The sequence below is a fragment of the Dipodomys merriami genome, unplaced genomic scaffold (genome assembly GCF_024711535.1).
Source record: "Dipodomys merriami isolate MVZ:Mamm:240054 unplaced genomic scaffold, mDipMer1.0.p SCAF_197, whole genome shotgun sequence".
In the NCBI taxonomy this organism is placed as follows: Eukaryota; Metazoa; Chordata; class Mammalia; order Rodentia; family Heteromyidae; genus Dipodomys; species Dipodomys merriami.
This window is the reverse complement of record NW_027203348.1, coordinates 853,323-862,302: the sequence shown is the minus strand read 5'-3', so window position 1 is coordinate 862,302 and position 8,980 is coordinate 853,323.

The following is an 8,980-nucleotide window of genomic DNA, read 5'->3' as shown; positions in this document are numbered from 1 at the left end:
AACCCTAAACCTCCAGCTCACCCTAACCCTCACCGTAACCCTAACCTTAACCTGAACCCCAACACTAACCCTAAACCTAAACCTAACCCTAAACTTAACCCTAAACCTAACCCTAATCGTCAGCCTCACCCTCAACCTAACCCAAACCCAAACCCTAACCTTCACCCTAACTCTAAGCCTAATCCTAACCCTAACCCTAACTCTCACACTCACACTCACCCTAACCCTATTCCTAAACCTCACCCTATCCCTATCCCTAGCCCTCAACATAACCCTCACCCTAGTCCTCACCCTTAACCTAATCCCAACCCTAAACCTCATCCTAAACCTCACACTAACCCTAACTCTAACCCTCACCATAACCCGAAACCTAACCCTCACCCTCATGCTCGGCCTAAGCCTAACACTAACATTAACCTTCACCCTAAACCTAACCCTAACACTAACCCTAACTCTAACCCTAAATCTCACCCTCATCCTAAACCTAACTCTAAACCTAACCCTAAACCTAAACCTCCTCCTAACCCTAACCCTAACCCTCACCCTCACTATAACTGTAACCCTAACCCTAACCCTAACGCTAACAATAGCCTAACCCTAACCCTCACCCTAACCCTAAACTTAACCGAACCCTAACTCTCACCCTAACCCTAACCCTAACGTTCACCCTTACCCTAACCCTCACCCTCACCCTCTGTCTAAACCTAAGCCTAACCCTGACCCTAAACCTAACCCTCACAGTCACCCTAAAACTTACCCTAATCCTAATTCTAACCCTAAGCATAACCCTCACCTTTAACGTAACAATAATACTCACTGTAACCCTAAACCTAACCCTAATCCTCAGCTGCACCCTCACCCTAACCCAAATCCTAACCCTAACCCTCACCCTAACCCTAAGCCTAACCCTAACCCTAACCCTAACGCTCACACTCACCCTCACCCTAAACCTAATCCTAAACCTAACCCTATCCCTAACACTAACCCTCACCCTAAGCCTCACCCTAGCCCTCAACCCAACCCTAATCCTAAACCTAAACCTCATCCGAACCTTAACCCTAACATTCACCCTAACCCTAAACTTAACCGAACCCTAACTCTCACCCTAATCCTAACCCTAACCCTCACACTTACCCTAACCCTCACCCTCACCCTCACCCTCAGCCTAAATCTAAGCCTAACCCTAACCCTTACCCTAACACTCACACTCACCCTAAGGCTTACCTTAAGCCTAATCCTAACCCTAAGCCTAACACTCACCCGCTACCTAACCCTCACCCTAACCCTAAATCTAATACTAACCCAAACCCTAACCCTCAACCTCAGTCTCAACCTAAACCTAAATCTAACCTTAAAACTCACCCTCATCCTAACCCTAACCCTAACCCTATACCTCACCCTAACCCTAAACCTAAACCTCAACCTCACCCGAGCCCTTACCCTAACCCGAATACTAATCCTAACCCTCATTCTAAACCTCACTCCACCACTAAACCCAACCCTCACGCTTACCCTAACCCTAATTCTAACCCTAACCCTCAACCTAACCCTAACTCTCACCCTCACCCTAACCTTCACCCTAACCCTAAACTTAACCCGAACCCTAAATCTCACCCTAACCATAACCCTAACACTAAACCTATCCCTCACCCTTAGCCTAACCCTCACGTTTACCCTTATTGTCACCCCCACCCTAAAACTCACCCTAACACTAACACTCAAAATAACACTCTCCCAAACCTTAACTCTACACCTAAACCTCACCCTCAACCTAACCCTAACTCTAACACTAACCCTAACACGAAACCACATCCTAACCCTAAACCTAACCCTAAAACTAACCCTAAAACTCACCCTCACCCTCAACCTCAGCCTAAATATAAGGCTAACTCTAACACTCACACTCCACCTCTCCCTAACCCTAATCCTAATACTAACCCTAACCCTAACCCACACCCTCATCCTAAACCTCAGACTAACCCTAACTCTAACACTAACACTAAGCCAAACCCTCACCCTAACACTCACCCTAAACCTATCTCTAACCCTAAACCTCAAACTCACACTGACCCTAACCCTAACCCTAAACCTCACCCTAAACTTAACCCTAAACCTCACCTTCATCCTAGCCCTCACCCTAACCCTAATCCTAAACCTAACCTTCATCCTAACCCTCACACTGACCCTAACCCTAACCCTCACCCGAAACCTAACCCTCCTCCTCAACCTAACCCTCAGCCTAACCCTAAGCCTAACCCTAAACCTAACCCTAACCCACACACTCACACTCACCCTAACCCTAATCCTAAACATAACCCTAACACTTAACCTCACCATAACCCTAAACCTAAAACTAACCCTAACCCTAACCCTCATCCTAATCCTCACCTGAACCCTAACTCTAACCCTAAACCTCACACTCACCCTAACCCTAACTATAACTCTAAACCTAACCCTAAACCTCCCCTAAGTCTAACCCTCATCCTCACTCTCACCGTACCCCTAACCCTAAACCTAACAATAACCCGAAAATTAACCCTAAACCTCACCCTAACCATAACGCTCAACCTAAAACTAACCCTCACGCTAACACTTACCCTCACCCTATCACTAACCCTAACTCTAACACTAACCCTCACAGTAACCCTAACTCTAACCCTAACCCTAACCCTAACCCTAACGCTCATCCTCAACCTAAACCTCACACTAACCCTAACCCTAATCCTCAATCTATGCCTCACCCTCACCCTAACACTCACCATAAACCTAACCCTCATCCAAACACTCAGCGTAAACCTAACCCTATCCATCACCCTAACCCTAACCCTCACCCTCACCCTCACCCTCAGCCTAAACCTAAGCCTAACCCTAACACTAACCCTAACACTCACCCTCACCCTAGCCCTCACCCTAAACCTAATCCTAACCCTAACCCTCATCATAACCCTCACGCTAACCCTAATCCTAACCATCACCCAAAATCTATTCCTCACCCTCAAGATCACCCTCAGCCTAACCCTAACCTTAAGCCTAAGCCTAACCCTAACCCTAACGCTTACACTCAACCACACCCTAACCCTAATCTGAAACCTAACCCTATCCCTAACACTAACCCTCACCCTAATCCTCACCCTAGTCCTCACCCTAACCCTAAGCCTAAACCTAAACCTCATCCTAAACCTAACCCTAACCCTCACACTCATGCTAAGCCTAAGCGTATGTTAAGCCTAAGCGTAAACCTAACCCTAACCCTAACCCTCAACCTAATCCTAACCCTAACCCTCACCCTAACCCTGACCCTAACACTAACCCTAACTCTAACCCTAAACCTCACCCTCACCCTAACCCAAACTCAAAACCTAATCCTAAACCTAAACCTCATCCTAACCCCAACCCTAACCCACACCCTTACACTAACGGTAAACATAACCCTAACACTAACACTAACACTAAAAATAACCCTAACCCTAACCCTAACCCTCACCCTAACCATAACCATAACCATAACCCTCACCCTAAACATAACCCTCAACCTAACACTAACCCTAACCCTAACCCTAACCCTCACACTAAACTTAACCATCACCCTAACTCTAAACCTCACCCTAACACTAACCCTAACCCTCACCCTCACCCTAGCCCTCACCCTAACCATAAGTGTCATCCTCACCCTCAACCTCACACTAACCTTAATCATAATCCTCAATTTAACCCTCACCTTCACCTTAACCCTAACCCTAACCCTCACCCTAAACTTAACCCTCACACTTACCATAACCCTCACACACAGCATAACCCTCATTTTTAGACTTACTGTCACCCCCACCCTAACTCTCACGCTAACCATAACACTCACCCTAACCCCCCTCCCTAAACCTAACTCTACCCCTAAACCTCACACTCACCCTAAGCCTAACTCTAACCCTAACCCTAACACTAAACCTCACCCTAACCCTAAACCTCACACTCACCCTCATCATAACCATAATCCTAGCCCTGAACATAACCCTCACCCTAAACCTAACCCTCAACCTAATACTATCCCTAACCCTCACACTCACTGAAACCCTAATCCTAATCCTAATACTAATTCTAACCCTAATCCTCACCCTCAGCTTAACCCTCACCATAACCCTAATCCTAACACTCACCCTAACCCTAATCCTCACCCTCAACCTCATGCTAACCCTAACTCTAACCCTAAACCTCACCCTCACCCTAACCCTAACCCTAACCCTAAACCTCAACCGAACCCTAACCCTAAAACTCACCCTCAACCTAGCCCTTACCCTAACCCTAATCCTAACCCTAACCCTCACCTAAACCGCCCCCTAACCCTAACTCTAAACCTAAACCTCACCCTCACTCTAACCTTAACCCTAACAATAACCCTAAACCTCACCCTAAACCTCACCCTAAAGAAAATCCTCACCCTCACCCTCAAACTCACCGTAACTCTAACCCTAACCCTAACAATAAAACTAACCCAAACCATAACCATAACCATAACCCTCACCCTCAGCCTCACCCTCACCACAAACTTAAACATAACCACAACATTAACAATAACCCGAAATCTAACCCTAACACTAATCCTCAACCCCACCCTCACCCTTAACCTAAACCTAAGCCTAATCCTAACCCTGAATCTCTCAATGAAAGCCTAACCCTAACCCTAACCCTAAACCTAAACCTCACCCTAACCCTAACCCTAAAACTAATCCTAATCCTCATCCTCACCCTCACCCTAACCCAAACCCTAAATTTAACCCTCACCCTAAACCTAAGCCTAATCCTAACCCTAACACTAACCCTCACCCTCACCCTCACCCTCACCCTCACCCTCACCCTAAACCTAATCCTAACCCTAACCCTATTCCTAACCCTAACCCTCACCCTAAACCTCACCCTAGCCCTAAGCCTAACCCTAATGCTAACCCTAAACCTCACCCTAACCCTCACCCTAACCCTAAACCTAACCCTACACTTAACCCACAACTTCATGCTCCGCCTAAGCAAAAGCCTAAGCCTAAGCCTAACCCTAACACTCACCATAACCCTAACTGTAACACTAAGGCTAACTCTAACCCTAAACCTCACTCTCACCCTAACCTTAACTCTAACCCTAACCCTAAACCTAAACCTCATCCTAACCCAAAACATAACCCTCACTCTCACCCTCACCATAACTGTAACTCTAATCGTAACCCTAACAATAACCCTAACCATAACCATAACCCTCACCCGAACCATAACCCTCACCCTAACACAAACCCTCACCCTAACAAATACCCTCAACTTAACACTAACCCTAACCCTAACACTAACCCTCACACTAACCCTAATCCTAACCCTAAACCTCAACCTAACCCTCACCCTCACACTAACCCTAACACTAACCCTAAACTTAACCCTCACAGTAACCCTCCCCCTAAATGTCTATCTAACCCTAAACCTCACCCTCACCTTAACCCTAACCCTAACCCTAACCCTAAACCCCACCATAACAATAAGCCAAACCCTCACCAGTACCGTCACCCTCACCGTAACTCTATCCCTAACCCCAACAATAACACTATTCCTAAAACTAAACCTAACCCTAACGGAAAGCCCAACCCTAATTCTAACACTCACCCTCACCCTAACCCTAATCCTAACTCTAAACCTCAAGATAACACTAACCCTAACCCTCACACAACCCTAGCACTCACCCTAACCATAATCTTAACCCTAATCCTCATTCTAACCTTCACCCTAACCTAACCCTAACCCTCACCGCTACCCTCACCCTCACCGTAACTCTAACCCTAACCCTAACAATAACTAACCCAAACCCGAAATATCACCCTAATCCTAATCCTCATCCCCACCCTCACCCTCAGCCTAACCCTAAGCCTAAGCATAACCTTCACACTAAACCTCATACTCACCCTCACCCTAACCCTAATCCTAAACCTAACCCTATCCATAAACCTCAACCTAACCCTCACCCTCCCCCTAACCCTAACACTAAACCTAACCCTAACCCTCACCCTAACCCTCCCCCTCACCCTAACACTAACCCTAAACCTCACCCTCACCCTAAACCTAACCCCAACCTTAAAACTCACTCTAAACCTCACCTTAACCAAAACCCTCACCCTCACTCTCAATCTCACCATAACTCTAACCCTAGCCCTAACAATAACACTAACCTTAACCCTAACCCTAACCCTGACCCTAAACATAACCCTCACCCTCAGCCTCACCCTCACCACAAACTTAACCCTAATCATAACACTAACAATAAACCTAACTCTAACCCTAAACCTAAACCTAATCCGCACACCCACCCTCACCCTCACCCTCAGCCTAATCCTAAGCCTAAGCCTAACCATAACCCTAACCCTCACCATAATCCTAACCTTAACCCTAAACCTAACCCTAACCCTAACACTAAACCTGACCCTAATCCTCAGCCTCAAACACACCCTAACCCAAACCCTAACCCTAACCCTCACCCTAACCCTAAGCCTAAACCTAACCCTAACCCGCACCCTAACAATTACCCTCACCCTAACACTACCCCTAACTCTCACACTAACCCTAACAGTAACCCTAACTCTCACCCTAACCCTAAACCTCACTCTAACCCTCAGCCTCACCCTAGCCCCCACCCTAACGTTAGTTCTAACTCTAACCCTCACCCTAACCCTAACCCTCATCCTCACCCTAAACCTCACACTAAGCCTAACCGTAATCCTCAATCTATCCCTCACCCTCACAATAAATCTCACCCTAACCCTTACCCTAACAATCACCCTAATCCTAACCCTCACCCTTAGGGGAAAATTCACCCTCAGCCTAACCCTCACCTTAACTCTTACTGTCACGCTCCCCCTAACAGTCACCCCAAACCTAACCCTCATTCTAACACTCACCCTAACCCTAACCCTATCCATCACCCTAACCCTAAACCTCAGCCTCACCCTTACCCTCAGACTAAACCTAAGTCTAAGCTAAACCCTAACCCTATCACTCATCCTCACCCTAGCCCTCACCATAAACCTAATCCTAACCCTAACCCGAATCCTAACCCGAATCCTAGCCATCACCCAAAACCTATTCCTCACCCCCAACCTCACCCTCCGCCTAAACGTAAGCCTAAGCCTAACACTAACCATAACCCTCACCCTCAGCCTCACCCTCACCGCAAACTTAACCCAAACCATAACACTGACAATAACCCTAATTTTAACCCTAACACTAACCCTAATCCTCACTCCCACCCTCACCCTCAGCCTAAGCCTAACACTAGGCCTAAACCTAATCCTCACTGTAACCCTAAATCTAACCCTAACCCTAACTCTAAACCTAAACCTAAACCTAACCCTAATCCTCAGCCGCACCCTCACCCTAAACGAAACCCTAAACCTAACCCTCACCCTAACCCTAAGCCTAACCCTAACCCTAAACCTATCGTTCACACTCACCCTCACCCTAAACCTAATCTTAAACCTAACCCTATCGCTAACCTTAACTTCACCCTAAGCCTAACCCTAGCCCTCACCCTAACCCTAAGCCTAAGCTTAAGCCTAAGCCTAACCTTAACCTTAACCCTCACCCTAACCTTAACCCAAACACTAAAACTAACTCTAACCCTAAACCTCACCCTCACCCTCGCCCTAACCCTAACTCTAAACCTAATCTTAAACCTAAACCTCATCCTATCCCCAAACCTAACCTACACCCTTACCCTCATCTTAAACATAACCCTAACCCTAACAATAACAATAACCCTAACCCTAACCCTAACACTTACCCTAACCATAAACATAACACTCACCCTAACCCTAACCCTCAACCAAACACTAACCCTAACCCTAACACTAACCCTCACACTAACCCTAACAATCACCCTAATCCTAAACCTCATCCTAACACTAACCCTAACCCTCACCCTCACCCTAGCCCTCACCCTAACCCTCACCCTAACCCTAATCCAAATCTAACCCTCACCCTAACGCTCACCCTAACCCTCAACCTAAACCTAACCCTCACCCTCACGCTAACCTTCACCCTAATCCTTACCCTCCGCCTAAACCTAACTCTAACCCTCACCCTCACCCAACCTAACTTGAAACCTAACCCTCACCCTAACCCTCACCCTAAATCTAACGCTATCCCTCACTGTCACCCTCACTTCAAACCTCATCCTAACCATTACCCTCACCATAACCCTAACCCTAACATAAACCTCACCATAACCATAACCTTCACCCTCACACTAACCGTCACCACAACCTGAAACTCACCCTCATCCTAACCCTCACCCTAACCCTAACCCTACCTTAAAACTCACCCTAACCCTAATCCTCAATCTAAACCTAACTCTAACCCTCAAACTCAGACTAACCCTAACCCTCAACTTAACCCTCACCATAAACCTCACCCTAACCCTAACGCTAAACCTAACCCTCACTCTCACCCTAATGCTTATCCTCACACTAACCCTAACCCTAACCCTCACATTAACCCTAACCCTCACCTTACACTTCACCCTACCCCTCACCCTAACCCTTAACCCTAACACTCACCCTAACCCTAAACCGAACCCGAACCCTCACCTTCAAACTGACCCTCACCGTGACCCTAACAATCACCTACACCCTAACCCTCACCCTCATCCTAACCATCACCCTAAACATCACTTTCACCCTAAACATCACCCTAACCCTAACCTTAACCCTCATACTCATCCTAACCCTAATCCTCAAGTTAAATTTCACCCCAAACCCTAATACTCACCCAAACCTTAACCCTAAGCCTTTCCTATCCAAATCCCTCACCCTCACCCTAACCCTCAACCTAACCATCTCCCTCACCCTAAACCTCACCCTCACCCTAACCTGAAAACGAACCCTAATACTAACACTAGCCCTCACCGTCACCTTAACCCTAATCATAACCCTAACCCTATCCCTAAACCTGACCCTAATCC